At 59.2% G+C, this 24,488-nt stretch overlaps 1 long non-coding RNA gene across 2 annotated transcripts; it reads left to right on the top strand.

Moving 5' to 3' along the window:
- Positions 1-18,948: 18,948 nt before the first annotated feature.
- LOC135329142 (uncharacterized) lies at positions 18,949-24,167 on the top strand. Of its 2 annotated transcripts, none has more exons than XR_010390350.1 (4): positions 18,949-20,593; positions 20,712-20,879; positions 21,309-21,392; positions 23,891-24,167. It is a non-coding gene; the product is annotated as an uncharacterized LOC135329142 (long non-coding RNA). The 2 variants fall into 2 exon arrangements; XR_010390349.1 differs by having other exon boundaries at positions 20,712-20,907.
- The last annotated feature ends 321 nt before the right edge of the window (positions 24,168-24,488 follow it).

Raw genomic sequence — 24,488 nt, 5'->3', positions numbered from 1 at the left:
GGCTACTCGGACACCTGCCATGTCGAGGTCAGGGGCAGGAGCTGACCCTTCCCCGACGGACAGACGTACGGACAGACGCACGGACAGACGCTGGTGCGGCGGTGACTCTTTGGATATCGTAGGTAAGGGGAGGCACGCTGGTGCCGAGCTCCGGGGCGGTTTGCCTGAACACGATGCCTGAGGCAGGAGGTTATGCATTGTGTCCGGGGCTGGGAGCTGGTCCCCGAGTCCCATGTACTTGGGAGTGCCTGCGCTTGCCAGGGTGCCCGGTGCTGTTCCCAGAGCTGCGGGGAATTTCCCTTGCGTTGCCTGGACCCTTGGGGCTCTTGGGGGTGTTTCCCCTCATCGCGAGGGCTGTCAGAGCCCCTCCAGGGCTGCGTGAGGTCCCCGAACCGCTCCCGGATTTGCTTTTGGCACTCCGCAGTGTCGCTCGTGTGCCTGGGGCAGCCTGCAGGCGCCATCCTGTCAGCCGCGTTGAGCCCTGCGGCGTGCCTGGTGACCCCTCTGGTGTGCGCCAAGGCCCTTCCTCTGTATTTTGGTCTGCCCCAGAGCCCTGCACTTGCCCTCTGATGCCCTCAGGACCCCTCAGTTCACATTCTGGGTTGCCCCCGAGCCCTCTGCGTGCCTTTCGGTGCGCCCCGTGGCCCCGTGTGTGTTTTGCGGCACGCCGCAGAGGTCTCTGTTTAGCTTTTTCTCCTGTCCTGGAGTTTTCTGGGTGCTTCTGGGTGTGCCCCAGGGCCCTCCTTTTGGTGCCCCCCGAGTCACTCTGTTTGCTCTATCGTTGTTCTTTTTTTTTTTTTTTTTTTTTTTTTTTTTTTTTTTTTCCTTGACTTGTGTTGCACCCAGAGCTCTCGATTTGTTCTTTTGTGCTCCGCATACTCCCCTTTCCGCACTCTGCACCCCAGGCAGGGCTCTCCCTTCAGCTCTCAGCAAGCTGCTGTCAGGAGAGTGGGGGTGCCTCTGCTGCCCTGGCAGCCCCAGCTGTCCCTGAAGGGGCTGATGGCCAGGCCCCCTGCCCAGTTCCTGCAGGCCCACAGCTGCGGGCCCTGGGGCTGGGATGAATGCCAGGGGGAGCTGGGTGGCAGGACAGGCCCCAGGTGGGGCTGATGGCAAGGGCAGGCCCACATTTGGGGGCTGGGGCTGCAGTTGGGGGGAGCTGGCGCTGGGGCAGGAGCTGGGCAGCAGAGCTGCCACGGAGCACGGCCCTTCGGGCCCAGCCCGGCGGCCGCCCCGCGGAGGAGGTGAGCGGGGCCGGGGGAGGCGCACTGCAGGCTGCGGGTCCCGCATGTGCCGGGGGTCCCGGCGGCTGGGAGCGTCCCGGGGCCACGGAGGCGGGGGGAGGAAGGGGGTGCGCCGGGGCTGTGGTGCGGTTTACTGCGCGGTCGGAGGAGCGCGGGGGGGGGGGGTCTCCTGTGTCAGCTCGGGAGCGTGTCGGGGAGCGGGGGGAGGAGGGTCGTGGAGGGGCGGGGGCAGTGTCGGAGCTGAGGCGGGGCCGGTCGCGGGGGTGTCGGGGGAGCCCCGGGCCGGTGGTGGGGCCGGCGGGGCCGCGCTCGGGGCTCTGCGGCCGTTTCCGGGAGGACAGGGGGGAAGGGGAAGGGGGGCGGGACGGAAAGGAACGGAATGTGCCGAGGGTCAAAGGTGCCCCAGCGCTGCGGGTGGGGGGCGGGAGTTGGGGTGCGGGACTGCGGGGAGCCGTAGCTTTCGGCGCGGCATGCCGGGAGCAGTAGTCTTCCGGCACTGGGCTTCCGGTGGGGCATGTTTGTTCTGAGCGCGGCATGCTGGGAGCGGTAGTCTTCCGTCACTGGGCTTCCGGGCGGCCATGTTGCTTGGCATGGCATGCCGGGAGCAGTAGTCTTCTGGCACTTGGCTTCCGGGCCGCCCTTCTCGCGTGCACGGTATGCTGGGAGGTGTAGTCTTCTCAGGCGGGGCTACTGGGTGACCATGCTGCGCCTCTCGAGGTGGCCCCGCGGGGGGGGCGGCGGCGGCAGGTCCCTGCCAGCGGGGTTCCCAGCGGGTGGCCGCGTGGCAGGCCAGGAGCTGTAGTGCCCGCTGGGTCTGTTCCCTACTGGACGTGTGTCACTCACGCCTGAGTCCCCACAGGTCACGGGGGACAGTGGAATGCCCCTGTTTTTCCCCGGTACAGGGCAGGAAGTGTTTTCCATCTCCGATGGTGTTGCAAGACAACCTTGGAAGCTCAGAAAGAGTGTTCCTGCTGTTTAAACTAGGCAGATGAGGAGGAACCCCCCCCCCCCCCATTTCCTGGGAGGAAATAATTCTTTAATCAAGGCCATGCTAGAAGTGCTAAAGCCTTAAAGAAATAGTAAATCAAAATGTTTTGTTTTCTATGTAGACGTTGCCGATTTAGCAAAGGAATTCGAGGTATCCCCGAACTGAACTGTCCTCATTATAATACAAGAAAATCACGCCCATAGGTCAGAAAGACCTGTGCCCGGGTGAAGACCCCTCCCCTGAGCATGCGTAGTTTTAAAATGGTGTGTAAGCAATATTAGAATTGTATGTAAATCACTAACCAACCGGTGTAAGAGGGAAAGTTGCAAACCTTGCAACTTGTATAAATGCTACTTGGAAAGCCGGGGCGGGGGGGGGAAGTTGCGCTTGATTTGTGGGGAAAACACCGAGCAGCCAGGCTTGCACAACTCTGAAATAAATAAGCAAATGTCTCTCCTGAGCGTGTCATTATTGGCTTAGTGCACAGCGGGCAACGAATCCGCTTTTTGGACAGCAGCGTGACCAGGCAGGGTTGTCCCCGGGGGCTGGGGCTGTCCCTCTTGGAAATGGGGAGGGCGGGAAGAGTAGGAGGGGTGCTGCGGGCTCCTGGGGGTCGTAGCTTTGCTCAGGATTGGGGCCGGTTAGGCAGCTGCTGGGAGGAGTAGCGGTGCTGGGAGGGCACGGTGCGGAGCTGTCCTGTGCAGCGCAAGGGAAAGTCGACCAGCACCGTTGCTGTCCGAGGACCCTGGAACAGCCCGAGAGACCCTGGAACAGCCACCCCACGGACACCGTGTCACTGCCTCGCAAGGCCACTGCATGCAGGTACGTTTGACTACATCCGGCAGAAGAAATGTAAGCCGAAGGATCAGGGCAAATAGCTGCTTGTCTAGGTTTGTTACCTAGCGACGCACTGGCAAAGCTTTTTATGAACACCCGTACTCGATCGAGTGCGTATTCATTCTGTGAATATTAATTACTGCCAGACCGCGTACGTCACTGATGCTTTAAAGCAAGTCCGTGGCGCTGGGGTAGCACGTGTAGTGGAGGCTAAATGCAATAATACCTCGTTTTGATGTTGTTCTCTTATACGAAAGCACTTGGAGCAGATTAAGACATTTCTCGTCCTATTTTGTTTATTGAGTGGACCCTGATACTGGGGAGAAGCTGCCGTGAAGCAGACCTAGTAGTCAGCTTCCTTAGAGAAGGCGTCTTGTCCTGTATTTGAGGGCTTCCGGTACGTTTTGACAGACAGTAGTGAGTGACGGGTTTCCTTTGGACCCCCCAGGGAGCAGAAAGTTCTGCCGGGAAGGCAAAATGTTTCTTGCGGCTGGGTTGGAAGAAGCTGGCTGCTGATGCAAGGCAGTGACAATTCTGGGGAGTCGCGGGAAGTTTTGAAAAGACGGTCGTTCCCTTTGCTAGAAGGCTATGCACTTCGGTTCCTAATAGCTGCAGTAATGAAGCCAGGTAAGCGTTCGGGAGGAGCCCAAGCCACTTTTGCCTAGCGAGTATTTTGCAAGGGGGGCAGGAAAGCGCTGCGCCCTGCTCCTTGCTGCCCTCGCGTGTCTGAAAGGCGGCACTGCACGCGGGAGGGGGGGGCGCGCATGCGCATTGCGTTCCGGCGCGCTCACGGCTGCCCTCGCGTGTCGACAAGGCAGCACTGCAGCCGCCGGCGGCCACCGCTGCGTACGGAGACCGTTGCGGGCAGCCGGCGCACACGTGCGCGCTGCCGGTCGCCGCGTTGGCCGCTATTCTGCGCTCTCTCGGGGACGGGTAAGCGCAGGGGCCGCGCTCGTGCCCCCTGCCCGGTGCTCACGGACCGGGAGCGCTTTTCCCGAGAGGGCTTTTCCTTCTCGGTGCTTCCTGGGGGCGCGGGGACAGGCAGTGCCGTCTCGGAGCTGCTCCGCGGCGCTCTCTCCCCGGGGCAGCCCCAGCGCCTGCTCGCTGATCCCCGCCGCTCTCTCGGGCGCGGGCAGAGCAGCCTCGGGGCGCTCGCTGCTCGGCCTGAGCGCCGGGGTGGCGCGGCGGGCTGCGGTTGGCGCGCGGGAGCCGGCCGGCTGCAGCGCGGCGCTGCGACCACGCGAGGGTGGGGCCATTGCGGGTCTGGGCTGCCTCGCGCTCCGCTCCCCCCGCCCCTGGCGCTGCGCTCCCCCCGCCCCTGGCGCTGCGCTCCCCCCGCCCCTGGCGCTGCGCTCCCCCCGCCCCTGGCGCTGCGCTCCCCCCGCCCCTCGCGCTCCCCCAGCCCCTGGCGCTGCGCTCCCCCCGCCCCTGGCGCTGCGCTCCCCCCGCCCCTGGCGCTGCGCTCCCCCCGCCCCTCGCGCTCCGCTCCCCCCGCCCCTCGCGCTCCCCCAGCCCCTCGCGCTCCGCTCCCCCCGCCCCTGGCGCTGCGCTCCCCCCGCCCCTGGCGCTGCGCTCCCCCCGCCCCTCGCGCTCCGCTCCCCCCGCCCCTCGCGCTCCGCTCCCCCCGCCCCTCGCGCTCCGCTCCCCCCGCCCCTCGCGCTCCGCTCCCCCCGCCCCTCGCGCTCCGCTCCCCCCGCCCCTCGCGCTCCGCTCCCCCCGCCCCTCGCGCTCCGCTCCCCCCGCCCCTCGCGCTCCGCTCCCCCCGCCCCTCGCGCTCCGCTCCCCCCGCCCCTCGCGCTCCCCCCGCCCCTCGCGCTCCCCCCGCCCCTCGCGCTCCCCCCGCCCCTCGCGCTCCGCTCCCCCCGCCCCTCGCGCTCCGCTCCCCCCGCCCCTCGCGCTCCGCTCCCCCCGCCCCTCGCGCTCCGCTCCCCCCGCCCCTCGCGCTCCCCCCGCCCCTCTCGCGCGGTCCTGGGCCGGCGCACGCGCGGTGCGGCGGCGCGAGCCCTGGGCGGCCGGCGCACGCGCGGTGCGGCGGCGCGAGCCCTGGGCGGCCGGCGCACGCGCGGTGCGGCGGCGCGAGCCCTGGGCGGCCGGCGCACGCGCGGTGCGGCGGCGCGAGCCCTGGGCGGCCGGCGCACGCGCGGTGCGGCGGCGCGAGCCCTGGGCGGCCGGCGCACGCGCGGTGCGGCGGCGCGAGCCCTGGGCGGCCGGCGCACGCGCGGTGCGGCGGCGCGAGCCCTGGGCGGCCGGCGCACGCGCGGTGCGGCGGCGCGAGCCCTGGGCGGCCGGCGCACGCGCGGTGCGGCGGCGCGAGCCCTGGGCGGCCGGCGCACGCGCGGTGCGGCGGCGGGCAAGATGGCGGCGAGCAGGGCGGGTGTTTTGGCTGGACGGCGGCCGGCGAGGGCAGAGGCAGGCTGGAGTCGAGCATGTGGGGGCCGCGGTGAGGCGAGGCGAGGCGAGCGTGCGCCTTCGGGTGGCCGCGGGTGTCGGGCTGTGTCCTGCCAGCCGGGGCCGTCGCTGCGTGGAGGCGGCGGGGCGGGGGGGGGGAGTCGGGCCGGGGGCCGCGCCGCGCCGGGTCTGCGCGGCGCCGGGTCTGCCGGAGCGCGGCTCTGACTCTCCCTTTTGCGTGTGTCGCCTGTAGGGCCCCGGTTCCTCCCCAGCGCGGGCCGGGGCGTGCGCTCGCCCCTGCGGACGCAGCCTGGAGGAGTGTGTGTGGGGTGTCTGCGCGGGGGTCTGGATGTCTCTAGCAGCGGCACGGCAGCCTGATGCCTCCTCTCGTCTGGGACGCGGGGTCCTTGGGGAGTTCCCTGCTGCCTCCTCTGGCGTTCTCTGCAAGCTCATAGATCCCTCCACCTCCTCTCCTCCCCCCCCCCCCCGCCCCACTCCCCTGTCTGGTGGGGTGGGAGACCGGTGGCTGCTCCCGCCGAGCTGAGAGCCACGTAGGGCACCCCTGTGTGCTCACTACGCATCTGGGATGGCACCCCTGCCCTGAGGGCCCCGCAGAGTCCCACCCTTCCTGCAACCAGCCCCCCCAGAGTCATTAAACCACCCACAAATCCTGCCCCAACACCCCCACAGGCCCCAAAATGCCTCCGAGCCCTGCCGCAATGTTGTCACTGACTCCAGACCTTCCCCTGCACTCTGTGCAAGGCCCCAAACATTCCTCAAACTGCTGCCAGACCCAGTGCCCGCAGCAGTGAGGCGTTCTAACAAAGATGGGGTGCGATCTGCGTCTCCGCCTCGACTCAGTCCCGCTTTAGAGAAACAGGAACTTACAGCACTTCCTGGTGAAGAGTGTTGACGGGTGAATGTGCGGATGACAAAGAGACTTTTCTCTCTTTTCTTCTGAGCCGCCTCTCAGAAGCCTCTGTGTGTGCACGATGTGGCTGATCTGGGATAATCGTGCTGTGCGCAGTGCTTAAGGAGAACATTGCCCTAAAATGGAGGGCTAAGGAATAGCCTAAAAAACCTAAAAGGCTCGGGAAGAGCCAAAGAGAACACCGATGGGCTCTGGGAAGCCCCAGTGATGCTAGCGAAAACAGCGTGGCTTTTAGGCACCTCCTCAGAGCAGCAGCAATGTCTCGCTCCAGCCTATGGGGCAATGGGGACTCTTAATTACCGCCTTGAATTACCACAAGTGTTGCAAAAGCAGAAGGGACTAGGGAGCATGCAGAGCAGGTTATGGACTATATGTCAAGTTTAAACAAGCAACAAGCCCCTCTGCAAACAGAAACAGGTTTAGCCCTAAGTAATAGACGAAGGTAGCTGTGAGTAACGTGAAGCGAAGCGGTGACGTCAGTCACCCCGAAAGCCTCGGAGAAGCGGTCTGAAAATCTGGTACCCTCGCGGCCTCGGCAGTCTTTTTGGTTTGTTTGGCAGGGTAGCCCACCGAAGGGGGACATCTCGAAGAGAAGCAGCAAGACCTGGGGATCCGGTGGTTCGTTTTGGTCGTCGCCTGTGAGGCCAGCATGCAAGAGTAAGAGGAAGCTAGGAGCAGTCTCAAAAAGGTAATAGGTCTGAAAGGGAGACAGGCAAATCGAGGGCTGTCGTTCCTCCACGTAGTTAAAGACCGAGAGAGTTGTCGGTTAAGCGCATGCATACGAGGGTTTGCGAACAGTAACAATAACACTGAAGCGGAATAAAAATAAGGTTTCGTGGAAGATGGCGTTAGGAAGGTATTAGGCGACGTGCCCGCCTGCCTAATAACCTAGCCCTAATTGCTGTGTGTAACGTTTCCAGACCGTTTACCCTGCAACGTATGGTGCAAAGTGCCGTATTAAGACCTTTCCCTTAAGGAAAAGAAGAAGAAAAAAAGAAAAAAAAGGGGGAAAAAGAAAACAGGGTAAAGAGAAAAAGATCATGCATAAACCTAAGCGTTTCACTGGAAGTAAAACGCGAGTTTATCGCTTCCTTACAGAGGTGGAACCAAGGACAGCAAATGCTGACGAGGAGAAGAGACGGACGAGCGTTTGCTTGCGGTTAATACCGAAGGGACGGGATGAAACAAGGAAGCCAGAATGCAGCGGCCCCTCGATATCACCAGGAACTGCTACAGGAGGAGGCGTTCTGGCACGGGTAACTAGGGTAAGTATGGCTAATGACCGTTAGCAGTTATTTCGGCCTCCCCGAGGCAGCGCTGAGGACTGAGTAACCCGTTCCTGCCCTGTGGCTGCTGTTCCCTGTATCTGCCTTAGCTTTGCTTTGGCTGTTTCTCTTTTGTTTTGTTATCGTACACGCAGCTACGGAAAGGAATAGATGTCATACTTACTTTTTTAGATTAATTGCCACGGCTGAAGTTGAAGAGACCAAGAAACGTAAGCCGCGAAGGGGCACATCTTGAAGAGAGGGGGCTAGACCTAGCGATGCAGTTGTTCGTTTTGGTCGTCGCCTGTGAGGCCAGCATGCAAGAGTAAGAGGAAGCTAGGAGCAGTCTCAAAAAGGTAATAGGTCTGAAAGGGAGACAGGCAAATCGAGGGCTGTCGTTCCTCCACGTAGTTAAAGACCGAGAGAGTTGTCGGTTAAGCGCATGCATACGAGGGTTTGCGAACAGTAACAATAACACTGAAGCGGAATAAAAATAAGGTTTCGTGGAAGATGGCGTTAGGAAGGTATTAGGCGACGTGCCCGCCTGCCTAATAACCTAGCCCTAATTGCTGTGTGTAACGTTTCCAGACCGTTTACCCTGCAACGTATGGTGCAAAGTGCCGTATTAAGACCTTTCCCTTAAGGAAAAGAAGAAGAAAAAAAGAAAAAAAAGGGGGAAAAAGAAAACAGGGTAAAGAGAAAAAGATCATGCATAAACCTAAGCGTTTCACTGGAAGTAAAACGCGAGTTTATCGCTTCCTTACAGAGGTGGAACCAAGGACAGCAAATGCTGACGAGGAGAAGAGACGGACGAGCGTTTGCTTGCGGTTAATACCGAAGGGACGGGATGAAACAAGGAAGCCAGAATGCAGCGGCCCCTCGATATCACCAGGAACTGCTACAGGAGGAGGCGTTCTGGCACGGGTAACTAGGGTAAGTATGGCTAATGACCGTTAGCAGTTATTTCGGCCTCCCCGAGGCAGCGCTGAGGACTGAGTAACCCGTTCCTGCCCTGTGGCTGCTGTTCCCTGTATCTGCCTTAGCTTTGCTTTGGCTGTTTCTCTTTTGTTTTGTTATCGTACACGCAGCTACGGAAAGGAATAGATGTCATACTTACTTTTTTAGATTAATTGCCACGGCTGAAGTTGAAGAGACCAAGAAACGTAAGCCGCGAAGGGGCACATCTTGAAGAGAGGGGGCTAGACCTAGCGATGCAGTTGTTCGTTTTGGTCGTCGCCTGTGAGGCCAGCATGCAAGAGTAAGAGGAAGCTAGGAGCAGTCTCAAAAAGGTAATAGGTCTGAAAGGGAGACAGGCAAATCGAGGGCTGTCGTTCCTCCACGTAGTTAAAGACCGAGAGAGTTGTCGGTTAAGCGCATGCATACGAGGGTTTGCGAACAGTAACAATAACACTGAAGCGGAATAAAAATAAGGTTTCGTGGAAGATGGCGTTAGGAAGGTATTAGGCGACGTGCCCGCCTGCCTAATAACCTAGCCCTAATTGCTGTGTGTAACATTTCCAGACCGTTTACCCTGCAACGTATGGTGCAAAGTGCCGTATTAAGACCTTTCCCTTAAGGAAAAGAAGAAGAAAAAAAGAAAAAAAAGGGGGAAAAAGAAAACAGGGTAAAGAGAAAAAGATCATGCATAAACCTAAGCGTTTCACTGGAAGTAAAACGCGAGTTTATCGCTTCCTTACAGAGGTGGAACCAAGGACAGCAAATGCTGACGAGGAGAAGAGACGGACGAGCGTTTGCTTGCGGTTAATACCGAAGGGACGGGATGAAACAAGGAAGCCAGAATGCAGCGGCCCCTCGATATCACCAGGAACTGCTACAGGAGGAGGCGTTCTGGCACGGGTAACTAGGGTAAGTATGGCTAATGACCGTTAGCAGTTATTTCGGCCTCCCCGAGGCAGCGCTGAGGACTGAGTAACCCGTTCCTGCCCTGTGGCTGCTGTTCCCTGTATCTGCCTTAGCTTTGCTTTGGCTGTTTCTCTTTTGTTTTGTTATCGTACACGCAGCTACGGAAAGGAATAGTTGTCATACTTACTTTTTTAGATTAATTGCCACGGCTGAAGTTGAAGAGACCAAGAAACGTAAGCCGCAAAGGGGCACATCTTGAACTGAGGGGGCTAGACCTAGCGATGCAGTTGTTCGTTTTGGTCGTCGCCTGTGAGGCCAGCATGCAAGAGTAAGAGGAAGCTAGGAGCAGTCTCAAAAAGGTAATAGGTCTGAAAGGGAGACAGGCAAATCGAGGGCTGTCGTTCCTCCACGTAGTTAAAGACCGAGAGAGTTGTCGGTTAAGCGCATGCATACGAGGGTTTGCGAACAGTAACAATAACACTGAAGCGGAATAAAAATAAGGTTTCGTGGAAGATGGCGTTAGGAAGGTATTAGGCGACGTGCCCGCCTGCCTAATAACCTAGCCCTAATTGCTGTGTGTAACGTTTCCAGACCGTTTACCCTGCAACGTATGGTGCAAAGTGCCGTATTAAGACCTTTCCCTTAAGGAAAAGAAGAAGAAAAAAAGAAAAAAAAGGGGGAAAAAGAAAACAGGGTAAAGAGAAAAAGATCATGCATAAACCTAAGCGTTTCACTGGAAGTAAAACGCGAGTTTATCGCTTCCTTACAGAGGTGGAACCAAGGACAGCAAATGCTGACGAGGAGAAGAGACGGACGAGCGTTTGCTTGCGGTTAATACCGAAGGGACGGGATGAAACAAGGAAGCCAGAATGCAGCGGCCCCTCGATATCACCAGGAACTGCTACAGGAGGAGGCATTCTGGCACGGGTAACTAGGGTAAGTATGGCTAATGACCGTTAGCAGTTATTTCGGCCTCTCCGAGGCAGCGCTGAGGACTGAGTAACCCGTTCCTGCCCTGTGGCTGCTGTTCCCTGTATCTGCCTTAGCTTTGCTTTGGCTGTTTCTCTTTTGTTTTGTTATCGTACACGCAGCTACGGAAAGGAATAGATGTCATACTTACTTTTTTAGATTAATTGCCACGGCTGAAGTTGAAGAGACCAAGAAACGTAAGCCGCGAAGGGGCACATCTTGAAGAGAGGGGGCTAGACCTAGCGATGCAGTTGTTCGTTTTGGTCGTCGCCTGTGAGGCCAGCATGCAAGAGTAAGAGGAAGCTAGGAGCAGTCTCAAAAAGGTAATAGGTCTGAAAGGGAGACAGGCAAATCGAGGGCTGTCGTTCCTCCACGTAGTTAAAGACCGAAAGAGTTGTCGGTTAAGCGCATGCATACGAGGGTTTGCGAACAGTAACAATAACACTGAAGCGGAATAAAAATAAGGTTTCGTGGAAGATGGCGTTAGGAAGGTATTAGGCGACGTGCCCGCCTGCCTAATAACCTAGCCCTAATTGCTGTGTGTAACGTTTCCAGACCGTTTACCCTGCAACGTATGGTGCAAAGTGCCGTATTAAGACCTTTCCCTTAAGGAAAAGAAGAAGAAAAAAAGAAAAAAAAGGGGGAAAAAGAAAACAGGGTAAAGAGAAAAAGATCATGCATAAACCTAAGCGTTTCACTGGAAGTAAAACGCGAGTTTATCGCTTCCTTACAGAGATGGAACCAAGGACAGCAAATGCTGATGAGGAGAAGAGACGGACGAGCGTTTGCTTGCGGTTAATACCGAAGGGACGGGATGAAACAAGGAAGCCAGAATGCAGCAGCCCCTCGATATCACCAGGAACTGCTACAGGAGGAGGCGTTCTGGCACGGGTAACTAGGGTAAGTATGGCTAATGACCGTTAGCAGTTATTTTGGCCTCCCCGAGGCAGCGCTGAGGACTAAGTAACCTGAGGGGCTCTGGCCTGGGTTGTGGCAGAAGTGCAGGCAGGCGGGATCAGGCATTTTCCTCTCAGCTCTCCGAGCTGAATCCTAGCCCTGAAGGAAAAAGCACTGGGGGGAGGCTACTCGGACACCTGCCATGTCGAGGGCAGGGGCAGGAGCTGACCCTTCCCCGACGGACAGACGTACGGACAGACGCTGGTGCGGCGGTGACTCTTTGGATATCGTAGGTAAGGGGAGGCACGCTGGTGCCGAGCTCCGGGGCGGTTTGCCTGAACACGATGCCTGAGGCAGGAGGTTATGCATTGTGTCCGGGGCTGGGAGCTGGTCCCCGAGTCCCATGTACTTGGGAGTGCCTGCGCTTGCCAGGGTGCCCGGTGCTGTTCCCAGAGCTGCGGGGAATTTCCCTTGCGTTGCCTGGACCCTTGGGGCTCTTGGGGGTGTTTCCCCTCATCGCGAGGGCTGTCAGAGCCCCTCCAGGGCTGCGTGAGGTCCCCGAACCGCTCCCGGATTTGCTTTTGGCACTCCGCAGTGTCGCTCGTGTGCCTGGGGCAGCCTGCAGGCGCCATCCTGTCAGCCGCGTTGAGCCCTGCGGCGTGCCTGGTGACCCCTCTGGTGTGCGCCAAGGCCCTTCCTCTGTATTTTGGTCTGCCCCAGAGCCCTGCACTTGCCCTCTGATGCCCTCAGGACCCCTCAGTTCACATTCTGGGTTGCCCCCGAGCCCTCTGCGTGCCTTTCGGTGCGCCCCGTGGCCCCGTGTGTGTTTTGCGGCACGCCGCAGAGGTCTCTGTTTAGCTTTTTCTCCTGTCCTGGAGTTTTCTGGGTGCTTCTGGGTGTGCCCCAGGGCCCTCCTTTTGGTGCCCCCCGAGTCACTCTGTTTGCTCTATCGTTGTTCTTTTTTTTTTTTTTTTTTTTTTCTTGACTTGTGTTGCACCCAGAGCTCTCGATTTGTTCTTTTGTGCTCCGCATACTCCCCTTTCCGCACTCTACACCCCAGGCAGGGCTCTCCCTTCAGCTCTCAGCAAGCTGCTGTCAGGAGAGTGGGGGTGCCTCTGCTGCCCTGGCAGCCCCAGCTGTCCCTGAAGGGGCTGATGGCCAGGCCCCCTGCCCAGTTCCTGCAGGCCCACAGCTGCGGGCCCTGGGGCTGGGATGAATGCCAGGGGGAGCTGGGTGGCAGGACAGGCCCCAGGTGGGGCTGATGGCAAGGGCAGGCCCACATTTGGGGGCTGGGGCTGCAGTTGGGGGGAGCTGGCGCTGGGGCAGGAGCTGGGCAGCGGAGCTGCCACGGAGCACGGCCCTTCGGGCCCAGCCCGGCGGCCGCCCCGCGGAGGAGGTGAGCGGGGCCGGGGGAGGCGCACTGCAGGCTGCGGGTCCCGCATGTGCCGGGGGTCCCGGCGGCTGGGAGCGTCCCGGGGCCACGGAGGCGGGGGGAGGAAGGGGGTGCGCCGGGGCTGTGGTGCGGTTTACTGCGCGGTCGGAGGAGCGCGGGGGGGGGGGGTGGTCTCCTGTGTCAGCTCGGGAGCGTGTCGGGGAGCGGGGGGAGGAGGGTCGTGGAGGGGCGGGGGCAGTGTCGGAGCTGAGGCGGGGCCGGTCGCGGGGGTGTCGGGGGAGCCCCGGGCCGGTGGTGGGGCCGGCGGGGCCGCGCTCGGGGCTCTGCGGCCGTTTCCGGGAGGACAGGGGGGAAGGGGAAGGGGGGCGGGACGGAAAGGAACGGAATGTGCCGAGGGTCAAAGGTGCCCCAGCGCTGCGGGTGGGGGGCGGGAGTTGGGGTGCGGGACTGCGGGGAGCCGTAGCTTTCGGCGCGGCATGCCGGGAGCAGTAGTCTTCCGGCACTGGGCTTCCGGTGGGGCATGTTTGTTCTGAGCGCGGCATGCTGGGAGCGGTAGTCTTCCGGCACTGGGCTTGCGGGCGGCCATGTTGCTTGGCATGGCATGCCGGGAGCAGTAGTCTTCCGGCACTGGGCTTCCGGGCCGCCCTTTTCGCGTGCACGGTATGCTGGGAGGTGTAGTCTTCTCAGGCGGGGCTACTGGGTGACCATGCTGCGCCTCTCGAGGTGGCCCCGCGGGGGGGGCGGCGGCGGCAGGTCCCTGCCAGCGGGGTTCCCAGCGGGTGGCCGCGTGGCAGGCCAGGAGCTGTAGTGCCCGCTGGGTCTGTTCCTTACTGGACGTGTGTCACTCACGCCTGAGTCCCCACAGGTCACGGGGGACAGTGGAATGCCCCTGTTTTTCCCCGGTACAGGGCAGGAAGTGTTTTCCATCTCCGATAGTGTTGCAAGACAACCTTGGAAGCTCAGAAAGAGTGTTCCTGCTGTTTAAACTAGGCAGATGAGGAGGAACCCCCCCCCCCCCCCCATTTCCTGGGAGGAAATAATTCTTTAATCAAGGCCATGCTAGAAGTGCTAAAGCCTTAAAGAAATAGTAAATCAAAATGTTTTGTTTTCTATGTAGACGTTGCCGATTTAGCAAAGGAATTCGAGGTATCCCCGAACTGAACTGTCCTCATTATAATACAAGAAAATCACGCCCATAGGTCAGAAAGACCTGTGCCCGGGTGAAGACCCCTCCCCTGAGCATGCGTAGTTTTAAAATGGTGTGTAAGCAATATTAGAATTGTATGTAAATCACTAACCAACCGGTGTAAGAGGGAAAGTTGCAAACCTTGCAACTTGTATAAATGCTACTTGGAAAGCCGGGGCGGGGGGGGGGAAGTTGCGCTTGATTTGTGGGGAAAACACCGAGCAGCCAGGCTTGCACAACTCTGAAATAAATAAGCAAATGTCTCTCCTGAGCGTGTCATTATTGGCTTAGTGCACAGCGGGCAACGAATCCGCTTTTCGGACAGCAGCGTGACCAGGCAGGGTTGTCCCCGGGGGCTGGGGCTGTCCCTCTTGGAAATGGGGAGGGCGGGAAGAGTAGGAGGGCGCTGCGGGCTCCTGGGGGTCGTAGCTTTGCTCAGGATTGGGGCCGGTTAGGCAGCTGCTGGGAGGAGTAGCGGTGCTGGGAGGGCACGGTGCGGAGCTGTCCTGCTGTGCAGCGCAAGGGAAAGTCGACCAGCACCGTTGCTGTCCAAGGACCCTGGAACAGCCCGAGAGACCCTGGAACAGCCACCCCACGGACACCGTGTCACTGCCTCGCAAGGCCACTGCATGCAGGTACGTTTGACTACATCCGGCAGAAGAAATGTAAGCCGAAGGATCAGGGCAAATAGCTGCTTGTCTAGGTTTGTTACCTAGCGACGCACTGGCAAAGCTTTTTATGAACACCCGTACTCGATCGAGTGCGTATTCATTCTGTGAATATTAATTACTGCCAGACCGCGTACGTCACTGATGCTTTAAAGCAAGTCCGTGGCGCTGGGGTAGCACGTGTAGTGGAGGCTAAATGCAATAATACCTCGTTTTGATGTTGTTCTCTTATACGAAAGCACTTGGAGCAGATTAAGACATTTCTCGTCCTATTTTGTTTATTGAGTGGACCCTGATACTGGGGAGAAGCTGCCGTGAAGCAGACCTAGTAGTCAGCTTCCTTAGAGAAGGCGTCTTGTCCTGTATTTGAGGGCTTCCGGTACGTTTTGACAGACAGTAGTGAGTGACGGGTTTCCTTTGGACCCCCCAGGGAGCAGAAAGTTCTGCCGGGAAGGCAAAATGTTTCTTGCGGCTGGGTTGGAAGAAGCTGGCTGCTGATGCAAGGCAGTGACAATTCTGGGGAGTCGCGGGAAGTTTTGAAAAGACGGTCGTTCCCTTTGCTAGAAGGCTATGCACTTCGGTTCCTAATAGCTGTAGTAATGAAGCCAGGTAAGCGTTCGGGAGGAGCCCAAGCCACTTTTGTCTAGCGAGTATTTTGCAAGGGGGGCAGGAAAGCGCTGCGCCCTGCTCCTTGCTGCCCTCGCGTGTCTGAAAGGCGGCACTGCACGCGGGAGGGGGGGGCGCGCATGCGCATTGCGTTCCGGCGCGCTCACGGCTGCCCTCGCGTGTCGACAAGGCAGCACTGTAGCCGCCGGCGGCCACCGCTGCGTACGGAGACCGTTGCGGGCAGCCGGCGCACACGTGCGCGCTGCCGGTCGCCGCGTTGGCCGCTATTCTGCGCTCTCTCGGGGACGGGTAAGCGCAGGGGCCGCGCTCGTGCCCCCTGCCCGGTGCTCACGGACCGGGAGCGCTTTTCCCGAGAGGGCTTTTCCTTCTCGGTGCTTCCTGGGGGCGCGGGGACGGGCAGTGCCGTCTCGGAGCTGCTCCGCGGCGCTCTCTCCCCGGGGCAGCCCCAGCGCCTGCTCGCTGATCCCCGCCGCTCTCTCGGGCGCGGGCAGAGCAGCCTCGGGGCGCTCGCTGCTCGGCCTGAGCGCCGGGGTGGCGCGGCGGGCTGCGGTTCGCCCGCGGGAGCCGGCCGGCTGCAGCGCGGCGCTGCGACCACGCGAGGGTGGGGCCATTGCGGGTCTGGGCTGCCTCGCGCTGCGCTCCCCCCGCCCCTCGCGCTCCCCCCGCCCCTCGCGCTCCCCCCGCCCCTCGCGCTGCGCTCCCCCCGCCCCTCGCGCTGCGCTCCCCCCGCCCCTCGCGCTCCGCTCCCCCCGCCCCTCGCGCTCCGCTCCCCCCGCCCCTCGCGCTCCGCTCCCCCCGCCCCTCGCGCTCCGCTCCCCCCGCCCCTCGCGCTCCGCTCCCCCCGCCCCTCGCGCTCCGCTCCCCCCGCCCCTCGCGCTCCTCCCGCCCCTCTCGCGCGGTCCTGGGCCGGCGCACGCGCGGTGCGGCGGCGCGAGCCCTGGGCGGCCGGCGCACGCGCGGTGCGGCGGCGCGAGCCCTGGGCGGCCGGCGCACGCGCGGTGCGGCGGCGCGAGCCCTGGGCGGCCGGCGCACGCGCGGTGCGGCGGCGCGAGCCCTGGGCGGCCGGCGCACGCGCGGTGCGGCGGCGCGAGCCCTGGGCGGCCGGCGCACGCGCGGTGCGGCGGCGCGAGCCCTGGGCGGCCGGCGCACGCGCGGTGCGGCGGCGCGAGCCCTGGGCGGCCGGCGCACGCGCGGTGCGGCGGCGCGAGCCCTGGGCGGCCGGCGCACGCGCGGTGCGGCGGCGCGAGCCCTGGGCGGCCGGCGCACGCGCGGTGCGGCGGCGCGAGCCCTGGGCGGCCGGCGCACGCGCGGTGCGGCGGCGCGAGCCCTGGGCGGCCGGCGCACGCGCGGTGCGGCGGCGGGCAAGATGGCGGCGAGCAGGGCGGGTGTTTTGGCTGGACGGCGGCCGGCGAGGGCAGAGGCAGGCTGGAGTCGAGCATGTGGGGGCCGCGGTGAGGCGAGGCGAGGCGAGCGTGCGCCTTCGGGTGGCCGCGGGTGTCGGGCTGTGTCCTGCCAGCCGGGGCCGTCGCTGCGTGGAGGCGGCGGGGCGGGGGGGGGGAGTCGGGCCGGGGGCCGCGCCGCGCCGGGTCTGCGCGGCGCCGGGTCTGCCGGAGCGCGGCTCTGACTCTCCCTTTTGCGTGTGTCGCCTGTAGGGCCCCGGTTCCTCCCCAGCGCGGGCCGGGGCGTGCGCTCGCCCCTGCGGACGCAGCCTGGAGGAGTGTGTGTGGGGTGTCTGCGCGGGGGTCTGGATGTCTCTAGCAGCGGCACGGCAGCCTGATGCCTCCTCTCGTCTGGGACGCGGGGTCCTTGGGGAGTTCCCTGCTGCCTCCTCTGGCGTTCTCTGCAAGCTCATAGATCCCTCCACCTCCTCTCCTCCCCCCCCCCCCCGCCCCACTCCCCTGTCTGGTGGGGTGGGAGACCGGTGGCTGCTCCCGCCGAGCTGAGAGCCACGTAGGGCACCCCTGTGTGCTCACTACGCATCTGGGATGGCACCCCTGCCCTGAGGGCCCCGCAGAGTCCCACCCTTCCTGCAACCAGCCCCCCCAGAGCCATTAAACCACCCACAAATCCTGCCCCAACACCCCCACAGGCCCCAAAATGCCTCCGAGCCCTGCCGCAATGTTGTCACTGACTCCAGACCTTCCCCTGCACTCTGTGCAAGGCCCCAAACATTCCTCAAACTGCTGCCAGACCCAGTGCCCGCAGCAGTGAGGCGTTCTAACAAAGATGGGGTGCGATCTGCGTCTCCGCCTCGACTCAGTCCCGCTTTAGAGAAACAGGAACTTACAGCACTTCCTGGTGAAGAGTGTTGACGGGTGAATGTGCGGATGACAAAGAGACTTTTCTCTCTTTTCTTCTGAGCCGCCTCTCAGAAGCCTCTGTGTGTGCACGATGTGGCTGATCTGGGATAATCGTGCTGTGCGCAGTGCTTAAGGAGAACATTGCCCTAAAATGGAGGGCTAAGGAATAGCCTAAAAAACCTAAAAGGCTCGGGAAGAGCCAAAGAGAACACCGATGGGCTCTGGGAAGCCCCAGTGATGCTAGCGAAAACAGCGTGGCTTTTAGGCACCTCCTCAGAGCAGCAGCAATGTCTCGCTCCAGCCTATGGGGCAATGGGGACTCTTAATTACCGCCTTGAATTACCACAAGTGTTGCAAAAGCAGAAGGGACTAGGGAGCATGCAGAGCAGGTTATGGACTATATGTCAAGTTTAAACAAGCAACAAGCCCCTCTGCAAACAGAAACAGGTTTAGCCCTAAGTAATAGACGAAGGTAGCTGTGAGTAACGTGAAGCGAAGCGGTGACGTCAGTCACCCCGAAAGCCTCGGAGAAGCGGTCTGAAAATCTGGTACCCTCGCGGCCTCGGCAGTCTTTTTGGTTTGTTTGGCAGGGTAGCCCACCGAAGGGGGACATCTCGAAGAGAAGCAGCAAGACCTGGGGATCCGGTGGTTCGTTTTGGTCGTCGCCTGTGAGGCCAGCATGCAAGAGTAAGAGGAAGCTAGGAGCAGTCTCAAAAAGGTAATAGGTCTGAAAGGGAGACAGGCAAATCGAGGGCTGTCGTTCCTCCACGTAGTTAAAGACCGAGAGAGTTGTCGGTTAAGCGCATGCATACGAGGGTTTGCGAACAGTAACAATAACACTGAAGCGGAATAAAAATAAGGTTTCGTGGAAGATGGCGTTAGGAAGGTATTAGGCGACGTGCCCGCCTGCCTAATAACCTAGCCCTAATTGCTGTGTGTAACGTTTCCAGACCGTTTACCCTGCAACGTATGGTGCAAAGTGCCGTATTAAGACCTTTCCCTTAAGGAAAAGAAGAAGAAAAAAAGAAAAAAAAGGGGGAAAAAGAAAACAGGGTAAAGAGAAAAAGATCATGCATAAACCTAAGCGTTTCACTGGAAGTAAAACGCGAGTTTATCGCTTCCTTACAGAGGTGGAACCGAGGACAGCAAATGCTGACGAGGAGAAGAGACGGACGAGCGTTTGCTTGCGGTTAATACCGAAGGGACGGGATGAAACAAGGAAGCCAGAATGCAGCGGCCCCTCGATATCACCAGGAACTGCTACAGGAGGAGGCGTTCTGGCACGGGTAACTAGGGTAAGTATGGCTAATGACCGTTAGCAGTTATTTCGGCCTCCCCGAGGCAGCGCTGAGGACTGAGTAACCCGTTCCTGCCCTGTGGCTGCTGTTCCCTGTATCTGCCTTAGCTTTGCTTTGGCTGTTTCTCTTTTGCGTTGTTATTGCACACGCGTACGTGGAAAGGGAAAGACAGAACGAATGCTCTCTTAGATTAATGGCCACGGCTGAGGTTGAAGAGAGTAAAAAACGTGAGCAAGCTGAAGTAATAGAATCCAAGGGAGCCAAGTGAAAGTTGTCTTCCTCTGCCAGAAAAAGGGAAAGCCCGTTCCTCCTGGCGAGGAAGGAGCCCCATTAATAGCGATCCGAATAATAGATCGCCAGCGTATAACGGAAGGTCTGTATGCATTACGAGAAGTGCTCTGCGGACATGTGTCTCCATGTGTGTGACTTTACGTGCCTGTGAAGCGTCATACTTCACGAGCTGCAAGACAGCAAGTTATTATCTTGGGGGAGTGGTGGTCAAGTGACCAGAGCTACTGAAGAGGAAGGGAGGGAGAGAAGGGTCTGAAGTGTAAAACTGAGAGATCGATTTCAGGAAGGCTCAATCAGCGCAAGCCCCGGGTTGGTTACCTGGCAATGGTATTTGGGGAGACGGGATGACAGTAGATAGGTTGAAGCCTCATGGAATTAAGGCTCCTTCTCACCGGTTCCCGCTTAGAGCAATTGTAGGAGGATTTAGTTTCCTCCAGCAGCATTAAGGTGGCTTTGCCGGTGTCAGCAGACCGTGGTGGAAAGTACTGGGAGGGAGTCGGGAAGGGAGCTGGGACGAGGAACGTGACTCTGCTTTCACTGAACTGGAAGAAGTGGCTATAAAACCTGCTGCCCTCAAATTCCCAGGACAAGGAAAGCCTTTTTCGGTAATGCTTTCCACATCTGCTGACTGCGTGGGAGCAGCACCGCTAGAAAACGGCAGTAAAGGAAAGCGGGTGCCGGTCGCCTCACCTTTACGTCCCCTTTGGGGGTGGAACAAAAAGTCTCTGGCTGTGAGAAAGACTGTTCAGCAGCGATGTGGGCTGTAACCGTCTTTGAGACTTTTAGCTTTGATCGCGCAGGGGCCATCCAATCTATTCAGTTCCCTCTAAAATAATCACGTCAGGGAAATGAAGAGACAGCGGAGTATCATCTATCCGAGTGGCGCAGTGGGCGCTGATCTTAACGAGCGGGGGCAGGGGGGCAGTTGCTGTGCAAGTGTTACAAGCAGTGGCTCTTCTTGTGCGCGTCTGAATTGACTGAGGGGCAGAGCACGGTTGCGCCAAAAACGCGGACGCAGGAGGTTTCCGAGAGGTTGATCTCTAGCGGCTACTTAGTCTGACTTCCCTTTCGCGGCAAGCCCGACTGTCTTCATAGCTCTCAGAACAGGGGTTAGGGGAAGCGGTGCTTGTGGCTTGCGTATTCTTGTTTACCTTGCTTGAGTGTGTATATTGGATCCGCTTTTGTGCTTATAAACAACTTTGGATTCTTATGATTTTCTGCAGAGCTTTGATCTTTTTCTTTTTTTCTTTTTCTTCTCGGTTTGTTTTTTTTTTTTTTTTTGCTTTGCTCCCTCCCTGATGGATTTTACTATGCCTCCGTCAACGAGCCCTGGCTGGCAAAGTTGCTGTGTCCCAGCGGAGACTCTTAGGCGAGATGGAGGAGTTCAGATCCGCAGCCTGCCAGAAGAACGTCGCCCAGGAGAGGTTGCTAGCCTCGAGCTATAGGCGCTGGTGCGTGTGGCTCGTTGTGTCAGACGCGAAGGGGTTTTCTTTGGCTGCGGAAATTTTAGCTTGCCTTTACACCCTGTAGCAGTAGTATTTTTGTTTTGATAAACTGTGTTAATCGTAGGCGTTCAGGACCTCGGGGAACGACTGTGTGCTGCCGTGAAGAACTACAGGCTACCACCGCTCTCGGACCTTTGTAAGTTATCACGCGTCGAGAGCTTCCAGGAGAATTCAAATGCCAGCAGAAAGGTTCTCCGCCCGGTCCCGACGAGGAGGCTTCGGCCACAGGAAGGTCGGCAGTGTCCTTACCGGACTCGCGGGTAATAAGCCGTGATGCGTGGACCGGCAAAGGAGGGGGGGATAGCGACTGGTAGCCCAGAGTCTTCAGTAAGACAGAGTCTTACTGTTGCTAGCTGGGCCACGAGGTCTGTGCGAAGCCTCGCCTGTCTGTTTGGAGCTCTGTTTTGGTCTGTTTACCTGGAATGACCAGTGACGCCTAAAATAAGAATTTTCGTGGCTAGATGGGTCAGCTGTGACCGCACCCGTCTTTGCCTTGCTTCGCTGCCTAGCAGCAACTTGGGACGCCAGAGTAAAAACTGCCGCAGCGCTTAAGGGAGGCTCTGCATTTGCCCAGGTTAGGGAGCCATCATTAAAGCTTTGGGGGAAGAAAGCTCTAAAAGGAGAATCTCCCAGTGACCTTGGTGGCTTGATTCACTTGCAGGATGCTGTTCTGAGGGCCAGCAACTCGAAGGGATGCAGCTCGGCCCTTTTTGTTGACTTTGGTGATGCTGTTTTGAGGAAGCATGTAAGTACAGAAGGGGTCTGGGAGGGTTTTCAAACAAGATGGGAAAGAGCAAGGAAGATTTGAGAGCGTGGAAAAACTAGGTGCCGCGGGTACTGAAGTTGTTACGGGCTGAGGGCGTTTGGCGTTGAGCATCTGAGAGGGGCTAATGCACGAGGAATGGTAAAATGCTGTGACTGAACGCGAGGTTCCTCCCCGGCCTGGGCCCGTGTGTGCACCCTCGCTCCCACAGACACCCCGGAGCCGTAGGAAAACAGGTGAGCAGGCCCACGAGCGGACTTTGGGCGCAGCGGTGCGCAGAGAGCGCTGCGGGCTCAGCTGGTGGGGTGGAGTCGGAGCATGGCGAGGGCTGTTCCAGGCTGTCGGGATCCATCCGGTTCTGCTCCCTGCCCCTCTGTCCAGCGCTCCATCCTTCTCTTTCTTTCCCCGTGGCTCTGTCTGGTGCCCCATCCCTTTGTTTAGCTACTCGTTCCTCTGCCCAGCTCCCCCATCCCTCTTGTACTCTTTCCATCTCTGTGACAATATCTGCGTCCATCTAACTGGCTCTCTATCGCTCTATCCAGCTCTTCATCGTCCTCTTCCTCTTCCTATCCCAGTACCTGCCCGCTGTCCTTCCGTGCGGCTCCCCATCCGTCTGCCGCTCTCGTCTGCCTTTCTGCCTGTACTTCTCTTTGCCTTCCCAGCCCTCTGTCCACCCCTCCAGCCATCTCTCTCTATTTCCATCCCTCTGCTCAGCTCCTCATCCATCTATTTGCCTCCCTATCCCTCTTTTCCCCTGTTTTGTCCCATCTCTCTGTCTGAATTGCCCTCCCTCTTTTTCTCTCTCCACCTTTCTGGCCAGCTCGTCGTCGTTCTCGTCCTCTTCCCATCGCTCCTACTGGCTCCCTGTCCCTCTCTTCCCGTCCCCGTTCCTCTCTCCGGTTCTCCCCCCTTCTCTGTTGCTCCCTCGCCGTTCCTCTGGCCGCCTCGCCTTCCCCATTTTTCTCTCTTCTGCTCCCCGGTCCTCTGTGCAGCCCTCCCTCCATCTGTGTGGCCCTCTGTCCCTCTCTTTCTCTTCCTTTGTCCAGTGCCCAGACCCTGGGGCTGGCTCTCTGTCCCTCTCTTTCTTTCTCCCTCCATCCATCTGCCAAGCTCTCTGCCCCTCTTTTCTTTTGTTCTCCCCCCTGTCCCCGTGTCCAGGTGGAGGTCTGTCGTTCCTTTGCGTTTTGTCTGGTGCGGCGGGTGGCGAGAGGTGGTCGGCGCTCAGCAGAGATGGTGATCGGCAGCGCCCGGAGGGTGCCGTCGGTCGGTCTGGTTCGGGTCACGTCGGACACCTCCGCGGGGACTCTGGCCGCGGAGGCGCGGGGCTGTGGCTGTGCAGCGGGGGAGCGCTAGCAGGCTAGAGATGCCGTGGGGTACGCGGCAGGCAGCGAAGAGGCTCCTGGGGAAGGTGTCACGGAGGCAGAGAGCAGCAGAGGCTCCGAGACCTTGGGCATTAGGACAGGCGCTCGCGGTAGGGCGGTCTGGAGCTGCTGCTGCTGTCTGTCCTACTCGTCAGCGCGGTCTGCAGTTACTGCCTCTTGTCTGCCTGCGCGCAGCCAGGGCTGTCACGTGGTGCAGCTTGAGTTGCGATTGCGATGCTGGCATTGAGCCCACTTTTCTGTCAGGTCTGCCTTTATGCAAAGTGGTGTCTTCCCTATGTCTACAGCTCAACCCATGTTGTTGATTTAGTGCTTCCTGAGGGGATATGCTGTGCTGTCAACACGCACACCCACCCCACCCCTGCCATCGCTTCCTGATGAATGCAATCATTTACATAGCTTCTGGCTTGTTTCTTTCCTTGGAACTCCTTTCTCTTTGCTGTTCTTGTCCCTCCAAACAATTTCTGTTTCTAGCATTATTAGTGTTGGGCCCTAAACCTTCTAGACCTTCCTTCTTTGAAGTCCAGAGGTTCCAGTATTGTTTGTACTTTGAGAGTAAAGGTCCTTCACAACTCATGTCTTAAGTATGCAACTGCCTTACCTGGGATTTTCGTTTTCGCAAGTTACTGTTTCTTTCAGGAGCCAGCTACAACAGTAACTTTGCTATAGCAGAGAAATGGGGTTACATGTGTATGAGCAACAGCACCGTAGTACACAGCAAAGCCATAATCTACAGTACTGGTAGCACAAGTCAGTTTCCCATCAGCTCCATCTCTCCAGGGTTTGGAGGTTTTGGAGGCCTTACTTTTTATCCTGCCTTGGCTGGACGGTGCTTTCTGAGAGTGTCCATCAGAGGCAGAGTTTCCCTGCGGAGGACCATCTAGCAAAGGCTGGAGGCGGCCGGGTGCCTGAGCGAGCCTGCCTGTCCGTGAGAGCTGCTGTGACATCTTTGTGATGAAATGGAGCCAGAGAGGGTGACTGAAGCAGCACGGAGGGTCAGTCATAACTGTGGGAACAATTACGGGCCTTGGACTAGGGAGTAGTTCTAGGAGGGCTGTGCAGTTGCCCGGCCTCTAACTAACTGCTCTGGCCTCTTTGCAGGTGCCGAAGCCCAGTTGGGCAGTCGAAGGAGCCTTGTCACAGCTGGGAGCTCTGCAGAGATGCGCGGCTGGCCATGGAGAGTGAGCTCTGACTTGCAGCGTGGACACAGCTAAGTCCTGGGCTGCATCATATGTGAGCAGTGCTGGGAGGTGCGAGGTGATTGTTCCCTAGGTGGTCACTGGTGTCACTGGCTGTGGATGTTTGCCCATGGAGCTGAGAGGACCAAAAATATTAATTGTCTGACCCGGAGATGAATTAGTGCTTGCAGTGCTTCAGGTAGGTTCAGTGCAAGTGCAGCCTAGTGCAGTCCTGTGGAGTGATTCTTGCACATGCTCACATTTGAATGGTGGCTAAAACCAAGCCTCTAAACAGCAGCTGTAACGTGATTCTGGTGCATGTCTTCCCGTTCTGCTGTGCTTCTAGAGGAAGGGAAAACTTCTTAAGCTGTGGGCAAAACTCCTTGCCTTCTCTTTACTGTTTTCATGCGTATGGGTGCTTTGGTGTTTGTTGCTTAAAGCTGAGGGTTTGGAATTTTTCACTTAAGGTTTATTGTTTAGTTTGTTGTTGAGGGTCTCTCACTCTGGAGTTACAGTTTATT

The sequence above is a fragment of the Dromaius novaehollandiae genome, chromosome 9, assembly GCF_036370855.1.
Source record: "Dromaius novaehollandiae isolate bDroNov1 chromosome 9, bDroNov1.hap1, whole genome shotgun sequence".
Classification (NCBI taxonomy): Eukaryota; Metazoa; Chordata; class Aves; order Casuariiformes; family Dromaiidae; genus Dromaius; species Dromaius novaehollandiae.
Note: the sequence above shows the minus strand (reverse complement) of the source record. Positions and strands in the feature narration are given on the sequence as shown.